Consider the following 15,431-nt stretch of genomic DNA (forward strand, 5'->3'; position numbering starts at 1 on the left):
TTTTGCAAGCCACCTTCCACTAGGGAAGTGCAGGCAACTCGAAGGCGAGTCGAAGACAACTTAAAGGCATTTACCCGAGGGACATGGAGGAATGCACCAGTGGAGTTTACTGCATAGGCTGGGATCCGTCCAACACGCACAAACCAAACACAACTCACGCGCCACGACGTACACTATGCACCAACCCCCCAAAACGAATCACCCCCCGAAGGACTAAGAAGCCCGACGAATGCGCGAAAACATTTAGAGAAGCCGAGCAAGCATCGGTTAGCGCGAATGCAAATAACAAACGTAACAGGAAACTTTTAAGGGACATACTTTTCGCAACAAGCTTCCACTAGGAAAGCACAGCAACTCGTTCGCACGTCAAAGCCAACCAAATGGCAATTCAACCGAGGGACATGCATTTCGCAAGGCAACTTGTACGTAAGTCAAAGCCAAACCTAATGGCAATTACCTGAGGGACATGGCATGCTTGCCAAGGCCGTGGCATGATATGCTGTTGGCCAAGGCCCTGCCATGTTGTGGGACAACGCCGCAGCAAGGCATGCTAATGGCGAAGGCCGTGGCATGGCATGCCATGCTGCTAGCCAAGGTCGTGGCAAGGCATGCCATGCTGCTGGCCAAGGCCGTGGCATGGTATACCATGCTGCTGGACAAGGCCGTGGCAAGGCATGCTACTGGCCAAGGCGTTGGCATGGCACGCTGCTGCCCAAGGCCGAGTCGTTGGCATGGCATGCTGCTGGCCAAGGACTAGGCATGGAATGCTGCTGGTCAAGGCGTTGGCATGGTATGGCATGCCATGCTACTGTACGAGGCCGTAGCAAGGCATGTTGCTGGCCAAGGTGTTAGCATGGCATGCTGCTAGCCAAGGCCATGGCATGGCATGCCATGATGCTGGACAAGGCTGTGGCAAGGCATGCTGCTGGACAAGGTCGTGGCATGGCATGCTGCTGGCCAAGGCCGTGGCATGGCATGCTACTGGCCAAGGCTTTGGAATGCCATGTTGCTGGCCGAGGCTGTGGCATGGCATGCTGCTGGCCGAGGCTATGGCATGGCATGTTGCTGGACAAGGCTGTGGCAAGGCATGTTGCTGGACAAGGTCGTGGCAAGGCATGCTGCTGGCCAAGGCCGTGGCATGGCATGCTACTGGCCAAGGCTTTGGAATGCCATGTTGCTGGCCGAGGCTGTGGCATGGCATGCTGCTGGCCGAGGCTATGGCATGGCATGTTGCTGGCCAAGGACTTGGCATGGCATGCTGCTGGCCAAGGACTAGGCATGTCATACTACTGGCCAAGGCCGTGGCATGACATGTTTGGCAAGGTCGGGCATGGCATGCTGCTGGCCAAGGCTGTGGCATGGCATGCTGCTGGCCAAGGCCGTGGCATGACATGCTTGCCAAGGCCGAGGCATGGCATGCTACTGGCCAAGGCTATGGCATGGCAAGCTGCTAGCCAAGGCTTTGGCATGCCATTTTGTTGTCCAAGGCTATGGCATGGCATGCTGCTGGCCAAGGCCGTGGCATGACATGCTTGCCAAGGCCGGGGCATGGCATGCCGTTGGCCAAGGCTTTGGTATGCCATATTGCTGGCCAAGGCTGTGGCATGGCATGCGAGCCAAGGCTTTGGCATGGCGTGCCGTTGGCCAAGGCCCTGGCATGACATGCTTGCCAAGGCTGTGGCATGGCATGCTGGCCAAGGCCGACGTGCCACCGCCACCACCGCGGGCCGCCACTCGACACATCCTGTGCTTGGCTATGTAGTTTCAATGCCACAAGCCAAGTGATGGCATGTGCCAAGCGCCCGCCTAGGCATAGGCATGGCCTATGGCCTGGCCATGCTAGCCAGCCTTAAGGGAGGTGCCCCCCCCCCCCCCTTATAGTAGCTTGTTAAGCCCTTTTTCATCTGGCAGAAGGAAACATCACCTATGCTCGAGGAGTCATAATGGGGTTTTTTTTTAAAAGTAACGTTTTTTTGCAAGAATTTTCAACATAAAAGTTGAAGGAAATAATTAAAGACACCATAAAAAAAAATTGAAAAAAAAATATTTGGCCACCGGATTATTTTATTTTAATTTATTTCTATTTTAATACTTAAAAATAATAAAATTTACTAAAAATAGTCAAAAAATTCTGGAAAAATTCCAATAATTATAGGGTGAGGCACTAGTTATTATAGTAATTTTTTAATTATTTTTTTATTTTTTATTTATTTTATTTTAATTTTTACGAGTAAATAAATAATTAAAAAATGTGAATCACACCCCGAAGGACTAAGAAGCCCGACGAACGTGCAAAAACACTTTGAGAAGCCGCGCAAGCATCGGTTGGCGCGAATGCAAATAACAAACGCAACAGGCAACTTCCGAAGGACATACTTTTCACAACAAGCTTCCACTGGGAAAGCACTGGCAACTTGTTCGCAAGTGAAAGCCAACCAAATGGCTATTACCTGAGGGACATGCATTTCGCAAGGCAACTTGTACGTAAGTCAAAGCCAAACCTAATGGCAATTACCCAGGGGACAAGGATTGCTTGCCAAGGCCGTGGCATGCGATGTTCTTGGCCAAGGCTGTCACGACCCGAACCCGCCCCCTATGGGTTAAGGACGTAACCGGCCAGTAATCCTGAGATTACCTACGGCCTCAAACCAAAATAGATATAACCCAACAGAGTAAAGGGGGCCGAACGGAAGCAATAATCAAAAACTTTGTCCATAGAGCCGTGCTTATATGCATTTCAAGACAAACCATACTCATCTACATTAATAACCCACGTCAAAAGTACAGTACCATAAAATTCTTTTCAAACAGGATCATCCAACTAAGTCAACCCATGACAGACTATTTATAGATATACATAAAGTCCTTGCCAGGAAGACAAAATATAGTTACATAACAAAATGGCAAGGATAGGTCTCGTGCGTGAGACACAAGGTTGGCTTTCTCAAAACTCATGTTGTTCCTGGCAGACTTCACTGGGGCTGGGTTTGGACTTCCCTCGGCTCACCTACAAACACATGAATGAGCGTGAGCGATAGCCCAGTGAATAATATTGAATACATAAATTACGTAAGCTGTATGAAGAACAACATGCTCCGAACGGCCTTGGGCCCAATGCATATTTCTGGTTAATATATATACACTTATACAAAATTCAAATCAAACGACTGTAGTCCCAAACATACTGGCCTTTGGCCCAATCAGATTTCCATTCATGTCAAAACGGCCTTTGGCCCATTCATTCGTGTCAAAACGATCTTAGGTCCATTCACTTAGGTCAAAACGGCCTTCGGCCAACTCATTCATGTCAAAATGACCTTCGGTCCATTCATTTCTATCAAAACGACCTTCGGTCCATTTATTTCTATCAGAACGACCTTCGGTCCATTCATTTCTATCAAAACGACCTTCGGTCCATTCATTTCTATAATGTCAGACTTTTGTCCACAATCCCAATTAGCAACTCATAAAGCTTATAAGGGAAATAACAATTGGACATTGACAAGCTTTCAAATATCGATATTACTCACAGTGATCGGCTTGTGGATTCGCCCTGGAGCTTGACCCTACACATTCCATGAACACAAAAGGGTCATTATCAATTCAACCCGTTCTTTAATTTACATATTCCTCTTTAGGCTTTATTCTTATCTCATTAACTCATTTACAATGCTTAACACATGCCTAAGAGTGCTTACAAGTGAAAGAGAACGGAAAACAAAACACAGAACGAGCATATAAAATTTCAGAGAACAGGGTCCCCGCTCAAGCGTGGACTCCCCCGCTCGAGCGAACCCAAGGGGCCTGCAAAAGTACTGGTTACTTCAAAATTAAGCTCGAGCGTGAGTTATGGCGCTCGAGTGAAAGACCTGTTTACAAAAACTCCCCGCTCGAGCATGAGATATCCCGCTCGAGCGTACATCCATTTCTGCAAAAAGTGCTGGGAGCACGATTTCTCCGCTCGAGCGGCCCTTCCCCCGCTCGAGCGGAAGTAAAAATTCTAGAAATTCCAGGTTGTGTTCTCGAGCTTCAAATCAATTTTCCAACTACATTACGTGCATGCAATGGCTCAAATCTCAAATATAATCATACTAACATGATGCAAACCCCAATTCACGACCCAATGAAGCTCAATTCACAATTAATTCACATGCATGCCCCAATCTCCCATCAAACTCATTCTAACTTAACAAATTCATACATTCAAGCCCATGTCTTCATAATTTGTACATGCATGTGATGAATTAGCCACGTTCTCAACTTAGATGCACAATTGGTGATCAAAACATGAGTTTCAACTACAATTTACATGGATCATACCCCTTTGAGCTCAAAACATGCAATATTCAAGACAATCAGACACATGCATGCATATATGGGTCTCCATTATAACAAATTCAACTCAATTTCCTTGTGGTCAAACAATCCCATGCTCTAGACCCTCTTCCAACCTTGAATTCACAAAATGATAGTTAAAAATTTACATGAACTACTCACCAAGGAGTTTAATCTTCACAATCTATGGCAATTCTTGTGTTATCTTCAAGGCTTTCAAGGATCAAGAGCAAAACTTAGATTTTTCTCCCCTCCCTCTCTCTAATAGCCAGCCCTCCTCTTCTCTTAGAGTTGATCAGTCCAAAATCAATGTAAAGGGAAGGAATTGGTTTTTAATAAGGTTTATAGTAGCCCCTCTCACATATTATTTCAACATAAAATAATTGGGTACTCAATTCATCAATTAAACCAATTTAATCTGACCTGAATCAATTTTCAATTAAAGTTCACCGTAGGCTCTAAAAATTATGCCAATCATAATGGCGTAATCAATTTCGGGTTCCATGGCCGATAAGGCCTTCAATTTAATTTCCAAAACAGATTATTCAGACAGGTATTCCTACGGTGAACAGATAAGACTTCAAAATCACAAATATTCACATAATGGCAGATAAAATCATGCTAAACACATAATCATACTCAAATTAAGGACCAATTAGCATATTACGGGACAGGGGTATCACAAAGGCCATGCCATGCCATGCTGCTAGACAAGGCCGTGGCAAGGCATGCTGCTGGCCAAGGCGTTGGCATCGCAAGCTGCTGGCAGTGGCATGCCATTGGCATGCTGCTGGCCAAGGCTTTGGCATGGCCAAGGCTGCAGCCTTGGCCTTGGCCTTGGCCTAGGCCCTGGTCTTGGTCTTGGCCTTGGTTGGGCTGCCTTGGTTGTTATTCTTAACGCGACTGCAAATGACAAAGGCAACAGGCAACTTCCGAGGGACATAATTTTCGCAACAAGCTTCCATGTTGCTGGCCAAGGCTGTGGCATGGCTACCTTGGCTGCGGCCTTGGCCTTGGCCTCGGTTGCTATTCTTAGCGCGACTGCAAATGACAAAGGCAACAGGCAACTTTCAAGGGACATAATTTTCGCAACAAGTTTGCACTTTGAAAGCACAGGCAACTCATTCGTCAGTCAAAGCCAACCGAATAGCTATTACTCGAGGGACATGCTTTTCACGAGGCACCTTCCACTGGGGAAGCGAAGGCAAATTGTAGGCAACTCAAAGCTAACCTAGAGGCAATTACCTAAGGGACATACGGGAATGCGCCAGTGGAGTTCGCTGCATAGGCAGGGATCCGTCCAACTCGCACAAACCAAACACAACTCATGCGCCACGACGTACACTATGCACTAGCCACCCAAAATGAATCACACCCCGAAGGACTGAGAAGCCCCATGAACGTGCGAAAACATTTAGAGAAGCCGAGAAAGCACCGGTTAGCGCGAATGCAAATGACAAATGCAACAGGCAACTTCCAAAGGACACACTTTTCGCAACAAGCTTCCACAAGGAAACCACAGGCAACTCATTCGCACGCAAAAGCCAAACAAATGGCGATTACCCGAGGGACAAGAATTTCGCAAGGCAACTTGTACGTAAGTCATAGCCAAACCCGATTGCAATTACCCGAGGGACAAGGCATGCTTGCGAAGGCCATGGCATGCTACGTTGTTAACCAAGGCTATGGCATGCAGTGCTACTGGACAAGCCAATGCCAAGGCATGCTGCTGGCCAAGGCATTGGCATGCCAAGCTGTTGGCCAAGGCATAGGCATGAAAAGCTGCGGGCGGTAGCATGGCATGGCATGGCATGCTGTTGGCCAAGGCCTTGGCATGCCATGTTGCTGGCCAGGGTTGTGGCATGGCATGCTGCTGGCCTTGGCCTTGGCCTTGGCCTTGGCTGCGGCCTTGGCTAGGCGACCTTGGCCTTCGCCTTGGGGTGGCATGTTGCTGGCTTTGGCTAGGCTCCCTTGGCCTTGACCTTGTCATGGCATGCTACTGGCTTTGGCTGGGCTGCCTTGACATGGCATGCTGCTGGCCTTGGCCTTGGCCTTGGCATCGCATGCTGCAAGCTTTGGCTGGGCTGCCTTGGCCTTGGCATGGAATGCCATGCTGCTGGCCTTGGCCTTGGCATGGCATGCTGCTGGCTTTGGCTGGTCTGCCTTGGCCTTGGCCTTGGCCTCGGCATGGCATGCTGCTGGCTTTGGCCGAGAGGCCTTGGCCTTGGCCTTGGCATGGCATGCTACTGGCTTTGGCTGGGTTGCCTTGGCCTTGGCATGGCATGGCATGCGGCCGGCCTTGGCCTTGGCATGGCATGCTGCTGGCATTGGCTGGGCTGCCTTGGCCTTGGTATGGCATGGCATGCTGCTGGCCTTGGCCTTGGCATGGAATGGCATGCTGCTGGCCTTGGCCTTGGCATGGCATGCTGCTGGCCTTGGCCTTGGCATGGCATGCTGCTGGCTTTGGATGGGCTGCCTTGGCCTTGGCATGGCAAGGCATGCTGCTGCCATTGTCCTTAGCATGGCATGCTGCTGGATTTGGCTGGGCTGCCTTGGCCTTGGCCTTGGCATGGCATGCTGCTGGCCTTGGCCTTGGCATGGCATGCTGTTGGCCTTGGCCTTGGCATGGCATGCTGCTGGCTTTGGCTGGGCTGCCTTGGCCTTGGCTTGGCATGGCATGCTGCTGGCGTTGGCCTTGGCCTGGCATGTTGCTGGCTTTGGCTGGGCTGCCTTGGCCTTGGCCTTGTGTCAAGGTGTGCCCATCCAAGGGTCAACACCTTGATGCCACACATTTGTGACCTTCAGAGAGCCAAAGCCATGCCTAAGAAGTTGTTGGTGCAAGTCCAAGACATGCCATGAAGTAAGCTAGCCGCCAAGTAGCAACTTTAGGCCAACTTTTAGAGGGTCAAATGTAATCCTTTTGCCTTGTAAATTTTTATGTAAATACCTTAGTATTAAAGGTGTTTTGAGTCCAAGAGTTGTAATTTTTCTATTTTTGTATTATTTTTAAAATATCCATTATGACTCCTCAAACATAATGGATGTTTCCTCGTGCCAAATAGAAAAGCGCTTAACAAGCTATTATAAGGAGGGGGTACCCAAGTGTTGAACCAAACCACTTGTGCCTTTAATGTACCCCAACCTTGTATATGGTAAGACAACTCTTGTAGCACTTTTGTGCCTTGTTCAACTTTTGTAATGCCTTCTTTTGAGTAATGAAAAGTTCATTTCACTTTTATATTGTGCAAAGCCTTTCAGTTGTTGCTACTTCAATTTTAGTTTGTTGATTGTTATATTGTGGCTTGTCTCCAAACTTGTGGCTCATCAACTGGACTAATATTGTCTTTGCTTGTCTTTGCAAACCTTTCGAGCATTCTTGGCGGGCTAGTGAAGAGTGTTAACTAGCGCCACACACACTTGCTTATCTTCAACAAGGCTTCCACATTGCCAGTGTGTGACAGTTGGTATCAGAGCACAGTCTATTTGGATTTCTCTATTATTGGCTTTCTCTATTATTGGCTTTCTAAATAGAGGGTGCTGGCAACCGTTAACCATCGCAAAGGGAGAGAATTGACCTCTTGGAGCAGCGTATGGACAATATGGAGGCCATGGCAACTTCATTAGCCACCCTTGAGCAATGGGTTTATGATCTTGAGCAAACTCATGGCCCTACTCATGGGCAAGATTTTGAGGATGTTGTCACTGAACTCAGGCTGGAGATTGAAGACCTCAGTGGCCGGGTTGGTGTTCTTACCCGTGCCTTTGGCAATGCACCTAGTGGTGGCATGGAATTCACTAGGGCGCGTGTGCCCAAGCCCTGTGCGTACGGTGGCGCCCGAGATGCCAAGGAGTTAGACAAATTTCTTTTTGATATGGAGCAATATTTCAAAGCTGTGACAGCCGATGCTGAGGAGACAAGGATTTCTATGGCCACAATGTATTTGTCCGGTGATGCCAAGTTATGGTGGCGGACTAAACATGATGAGATGCAACGAGGCTTATGCACAATTGAGACTTGGGAGCAACTGAAGCATGAACTTAAGCTCCAATTCTTCCCTGAAAATGTTGAGTATAATGCCCGGCGTGCTTTGCGGGATCTCAAGCACACCGGCACTATAAGAGATTATGTGAAAGAATTCTCTGGGCTTATGCTAGACATCAGAGATATGTCAGAGAAAGACAAGCTCTTCTTCTTCCTTGAGGGATTGAAGCCATGGGCCAGAGTTGAACTTCAAAGGCAAAGAGTGCAAGATTTAGCCCATGCACAAGCAGCAGCTGAATGCCTTACGGACTACGCCGAACCTAAGCAACGGGATAGTGGTTCCCCGCGCAAGAGTAGGGGAGGTGGAAAGTCCCAAGGCTATGGCAAACCCAAGAGTGGGGGAGCCAACACTTCTACATCCAAAACCCATTCGGGTGGAGGACAGTGGCAACAGAAGAGCTATGGTGACAAGGCAAAAGCCCCTCAACAATTCTCTACAAGCAAAACAAAAGGCCCTATCTCTTGTTTCTTATGCAATGGGCCACACCGGTTATCTGAATGTCCACAAAAGCGTGCCTTGAATGCTCTAACAACTGTGTCTGACCATGTCTCTCAACCAAGCGAGGATGATAGCGAGGAAGAGGATGTGCGGTCTAAGCGAAGTGGCAAGGGTTCTAAGGCAACTGGCTCTAGAGTGGGAGCCTTTCATATGATGAATGCCATGGAAAAGAAGGTTTCTACAGGCAGGCCTAAGAAGAATGCCAAGAGTGGCAAAGTGGGCAACCATTCAGATCCTAAACAACTTGTGGAGTCTAGAGATGAAGGCAAAGGGAAGAAACCCATGTATAGTGGGGAATCATCAGGCAAGTTGAACAAGAGCAAGTCATCCAACAAAGGTTTGATGTTTGTGGATGTGAAAATCAATGGGAAGCCCCTTCGTGCGTTGGTTGACACCGGGGCCACCCTTAGAGAAGGATGGCAGCCGCATCAAGGCGGTTAACTCGGCAGCGCAGCCTATCTATGGGGTTGCAAAATCTGTTCATTTGAAGGTCAGCACTTGGGAAGGAAGAGTAGATTTCACCGCAGTGCCCATGGATGACTTCCAAGCCATCCTTGGGTTGGATTTCTTGAGAACCACAAAGACGGCAGTCATGCCTTATTCTAACAGTATGTGTGTCATGGGGGATAAGCCATGTCTCATTCCTGCTATGGCCACCAACAATAGTGACCGGTTTGTCTCAGCTATGTAACTCAAGAGGGGTGTTAGGCATGGGGAGCAAACTTGGGTTGCAGCATTGAAGCTGAATGAAGCTCTTGATTCTACTCCTGTCCCAGCTGCAGTCAAGAAGGTCTTAAGGCAATTTGCAGATGTTATGCCTGAACAGTTGCCTAAAGAGTTGCCTCCACGTCGAGGGGTGGATCATGCTATCGAGTTAGTGCCAGGGGCAAAACCACCAGCTCGTGCACCATATAGAATGGCTATTCCTGAGTTGAATGAGTTAAGGAAGCAGCTTACAGAGTTATTGGAAGCAGGCTTTATCAGGCCATCTAAGGCCCAATTCGGTGCACCTGTCTTATTTCAAAAGAAGCGTGATGGTAGTCTTCGCTTATGTGTGGATTATCGGGCACTCAACAAGCTGACCATCAAGAACAAGTATCCCCTTCCTCTTATTGCGGATTCATTTGATCAATTGAGCAAAGCAAGGTATTTCACTAAGCTAGATCTTTGGTCGGGGTACTATCAAGTAAGGATTGCCGAGGGAGACGAGCCTAAAACTACTTGTGTTACTCGTTATGGCTCTTATGAGTTTCTTGTCATGCCATTCGGCTTGACTAATGCCCCAGCAACTTTCTGCACCATGATGAATGAAGTCTTTCAAGAGTATTTGGATCAATTCGTGGTGGTATATTTGGATGACATTGTAATCTATAGCTCCACTTTGGAAGAGCACGTGGAGCATCTCCAGAAGGCCCTTACCAAGCTGAGAGAACACAAGCTTTATGTCAAGCTGGAGAAGTGTTCTTTTGCCCAAGAGAGGATTAAGTTCCTAGGGCACATTGTTGAGCACGGATGCATCAGAATGGACCAAGAGAAGGTCAAGGCCATTCAAGAGTGGCAGCCACCTGCAAATGTCTCAGAGTTGTGGTCATTCCTTGGATTGGCTAATTATTATCGCAAGTTTGTTGAAGGGTACTCAAGACTAGCTTCCCCATTAACAAAGTTGCTAAAGAAGGGCAAGCCATATGATTGGATAGAGGAGTGCCAACAAGCCTTTCAAGCCTTGAAAGAAGCCATGTCAAGAGATCCTGTTCTGGCTCTACCGGACTTAGGTAAAGCTTTTGAGAGTCAAACGGATGCATCTAATTTTGCTTTGGGTGGTGTTCTTTTGCAGGATGGTCACCCAATTGCTTATGAGAGTAGGAAGCTCAACGATGCTGAGCGAAGATATGCAGCTCATGAGAAAGAGTTCCTAGCAGTAGTGCATTGTCTGAGGACTTGGAGGCACTACATCTTGGGCTCCCGGTTTGTTGTGAAGACTGACAACACAGCAGTTAGCCATTTCTTCACCCAGCCCAAGCTAAGCGCACGACAAGCCCGGTGGCAAGAGAAGTTGGCAGAGTTTGATTTTGCCTTAGAATACAAGGCCGGTGCCACCAACCATGTTGCTGATGCACTAAGCAGGAAGGCAGAGCTTGCCGTGTGCCATCATGTATGTTCACTTACTTCTATTTCAACCAGCCTCAAGGAGAAAATCAAGGCTCATCTAGACAAGGATGCTATGGCAGAGAATCTTATGAACCTTGTCAAAATGGGCATGACTCGTCAATTTTGGGTGCAAGATGGACTTCTCATGACAACAGGCAACCGCATATTTGTACCCAGGGCTGGTGACTTGAGGAAGACACTTCTTAGGGAGTGCCATGATACACTTTGGCCGGGACATCCGGGGTGGGAGCGAACTTTGGCCTTGGTGAAACAAGGATATTATTGGCCCCAAATGCGTGATGATGTTGAAGAATATGTCCGCACTTGTCTCACTTGCCAACAAGACAAGGTTGAGCATAAGAAGAAAGCAGGCTTGCTTGAACCTTTGCCCGTGCCTAAACGTCTGTGGGAAAGTGTATCACTTGACTTCATCACTGGATTGCCTAAAGTGGGGGATATTGGGACTATCTTGCCTATTGTGGACCGATTCTCCAAATATGCTACCTTCATTGCTGCCCCAAAGTATGTTTCAGCAGAGGAGACTGCCCAACTCTTCTTCAAGCACATTGTCAAATATTGGGGTGTGCCTAAAAGTGTTGTTAGTGACCGAGACACGCGTTTTGGTGGCAACTTCTGGACGGAGTTATTCAAGCTTCTTGGGTCACAACTTAATACTTCATCAAGCTACCATCCGGAGATGGATGGGCAAACTGAACGCATCAACTGTATGCTCGAGGAGTATTTGCGCCACTTTGTCAATGCTAATCAACGGAATTGGGTGAAACTTCTTGATGTAGCACAGTTATGCTTCAACTATCAAAAGAGTAGCTCTACAGGCAAGAGTGCTTTTGAGATAGTGAATGGACAGCAGCCACTGTTGCCCCACACAGTGGATGGACCTTATGAAGGAAAGTCTCCCAGGGCTTACCAATTTGCTAAAGAATGGAAGAGAAACCATGACATTACTCGTGCCTATCTTGAAAAAGCAGCAAGCAAAATGAAGAAATGGGCTGATGAAAAGAGGAGGCCACTTGAGTTCAAAGCTGGGGATCAAGTTCTTGTCAAACTCAACCCTGAGCAACGCAAGTTCATGAGGGGAAGAGACAGAAGGCCAGTGCGCAAGTATGAGGGACCGGTCACCATTCTGAAGAGAATTGGCAAGTGTGCTTACAAGATAGATGCTCCATCTTGGTTGAAAGTGCATCCAGTTTTCCATGTGAGTTATTTGAAGCCTTACTATCCAGACAAGGAAGATCCAACCCGAAATGAGCAAAAACACCAAACCATCACAGCCAAAGCAGGGAAAAGGTCTATTGAATCCATCTTGGCCGATCGGGTGAAAATAGTTTCCAAGAAGCAACAAAGGCAATACTTGGTGAAATGGAAAGGCCTTGGAGATGAAGAAATTAGCTGGGAACGGGAGGCGGACTTGTCGGCTTTTCAAGACGAGATTGATGCGTATTGGGCCAAGTCGTCGAGGGCATCGACCGTTCAAGTGGGGGAGACTGTCAAGGTGCGCCCATCCAAGGGTCAACACCTTGATGCCACACACATTTGTGCCCTTCGGAGAGCCAAAGCCATGCCTAAGAAGTTGTTGGTGCAAGTCCAAGACATGCCATGAAGCAAGCTAGCCGCCAAGTAGCAACTTTAGGCCAACTTTTAGAGGGTCAAATGTAATCTTTTTGCCTTGTAAATTTTTATGTAAATACTTTAGTATTAAAGGTGTTTTGAGTCCAAGAGTTGTAATTTTTCTATTTTTGTATTATTTTTAAAATATCCATTATGACTCCTCAAACATAATGGATGTTTCCTCGTGCCAGATAGAAAAGAGCTTAACAAGCTATTATAAGGAAGGGGTACCCAAGTGTTGAACCAAACCACTTGTGCCTTTAATGTACCCCAACCTTGTATATGGTAAGACAACTCTTGTAGCACTTTTGTGCATTGTTCAACTTTTGTAATGCCTTCTTTTGAGTAACGAAAAGTTCATTTCGCTTTTATATTGTGCAAAGCCTTTCAGTTGTTGCTACATCAATTTTAGTTTGTTGATTGTTATATTGTGGCTTGTCTCCAAACTTGTGGCTCATCAACTGGACTAATATTGTCTTTGCTTGTCTTTGCAAACCTTTCGAGCATTCTTGGCGGGCTAGTGAAGAGTGTTAACTAGCGCCACACACACTTGCTTATCTTCAACAAGGCTTTCGCATTGCCAGTGTGTGACACCTTGGCATGGCATGCTGCTGGCCTTGGCCTTGGCATGGCATGATGCTGGCTTTGGCTGGGCTACCTTGGCCTTTGCATGGCATGCTGTTGGCCATGGCTGGGCTGCCTTGGCCTTGGCATGCCATGGCATGCTACTAGCCTTGGCCTTGGTATGGCATGCTGCTGGCATTGGCTGGGCTGCCTTGGCCTTGGCATGGCATGCTGCTGGCTTTGGCTACGCTGCCTTGGCCTTGGCATGGCATGGCATGGCATGCAGCTGGCCTTGGCCTTGGCATGCTACTGGCCTTGGCCTTGGCATGCTGCTGGCTTTGGCTGGGCTGCCTTGGCCTTGGCATAGCATGGCATGCTGCTGGCCCTGGCCTTGTCATGGCATGCTGCTGGCTTTGGCTGGGCTACCTTGGCCTTGGCATGGCATGGCATGCTGCTGGCCTTGGCCTTGGGATGGCATGCTGCTGGCTTTAGCTGGGCTTCCTTGGCCTTGGCTAGCCATGGCATGCTGCGGGCCTTGGCCTTGGCATGGTGTGCTGCTCGCTTTGGCTGGGCTTCCTTGGCCTTGGCATGCCATGGCATGCTGCTGGCTTTGGCTAGGCTGCCTTGGCCTTGGCATGGCATGGCATGCTGCTGTCCTTGGCATTGGCATGGCATGCTGTTGGCTTTGGCTGGGCTGCCTTGGCCTTGGCCTTGGCATGGTATGCTGCTGGCCTTGGCCTTGGCGTGGCATGCTGCTGGCTTTGGTTGGGCTGCCTTGGCCTTGGCTACTGCCTTGTCCTTGGCAGCGGCCTTGGTTGCGGTTCTTATCATTACACGTGCATTGCGTGCAAAGACGTGCCAAGGCGTGCGCGAATGTGCGCGCAACACGCGCACCTCGGTCAAAAGACCACGCGCACGGTATGCGCGCAGGCCACGCTGCCCACGCCACAGGCATGCCTGGCCAGGCTGCCCAGGCCGCGCGTATGCCAGGCCGCCGACGCCGCGCGCATGCCATTTCATGCTGCCCAGGCCGCGCGCATGCAATGCTGCCCAGGTTGCATGCATGCCAGGCCTCCCACGCCCCGCGCATGCTATGCCATGCTGCCCAGCCCGCACGCGTGCCAGGCCGCCCACGCCCCGCGCATGCTATGCCATGCTACCCAGGCCGTACGCATGCCAGGCCGCCCAAGTCGCGTGCATGCCATGCTGTGCTGCCCAGGCCACGCGCATGCCATGCTGCCCAGGAAGCCCACGTCGTGCGCATGCCATGCCGTGCTGCCCAGGCCATCCGCATGCCAGGCCGCCCATACCCGCGCGCATGCCATGACATGCTGCCCTTGCCCTGCGCATGCCGCCCACACCCGCGCGCATGCTGTGCCATGCAACCCAGGCCGCGCCTAAGGCCGCTATCCAGGCCGCCCAAGGCTGCGGCTCAGGCCGCGGCCGAGCCGCGGTCCGAGATGCCCAAGGTCGCGGTCCATGCCGCCCCAGGCCGCGGCGTAGGCTGCGCCCAAGGCCACGGGGCCATGGGGCATACCTGGCGTGGCCTTGCCTGGCAAGGGAGGTGCCCCCCCTTATAGTAGCTTGTTAAGCCCTTTAAAGTCTGGCAGGAGGAAACATCAACCATGCTCGAGGAGTCATAATGGGGTTTGTTTAAAAAGTAATGGCTTTTTGCCAAAACTTTCAACATGAAAGTTGTAGGAAATAATTTAATACACCATAAAAAAAATGAAAAAAAATATTTGGCCAACGGAAATATTTTATTGTAATTTATTTCGATTTTAATACTTCAAAAATAATAAAAATTAATAAAAATAGTCAAAAATTATGGAAAAATTCCAATAATTAAAGGATGAGGCACTAGTAATTATAGAAATTATTAAATTTTTTTTTAAATTTTTTTTTATTTATTTTGATTTTTTTGGCCAAATAAAGGCTTAAAAAATTCGAAAAACTCAAGAAAAATTGCAAAAAAATAGGGAATGACATTTAAAATTAATTGTAGTGCATTTTTAATTGTGTGGCATGGTTTGGGTAAGAATATAAAAGAATCATGTTCAAAAAGAGCGTTCAAGGCGGTGGCATGCCACGGCCTTCGCCTTAGCCATGGCCTTGCACGGGGACTTGGCCTTGCCCGCGGCCTTACACGCTGCCTTGGCCTTGGAATGTCATTCTCGCCAAGGCCGTGGCATGCCATGCAAGGCTGTGGCGTGG

This window comes from Camellia sinensis, chromosome 6 (genome assembly GCF_055761805.1).
Source record: "Camellia sinensis isolate YWXY chromosome 6, ASM5576180v1, whole genome shotgun sequence".
Lineage (NCBI taxonomy): Eukaryota > Viridiplantae > Streptophyta > Magnoliopsida > Ericales > Theaceae > Camellia > Camellia sinensis.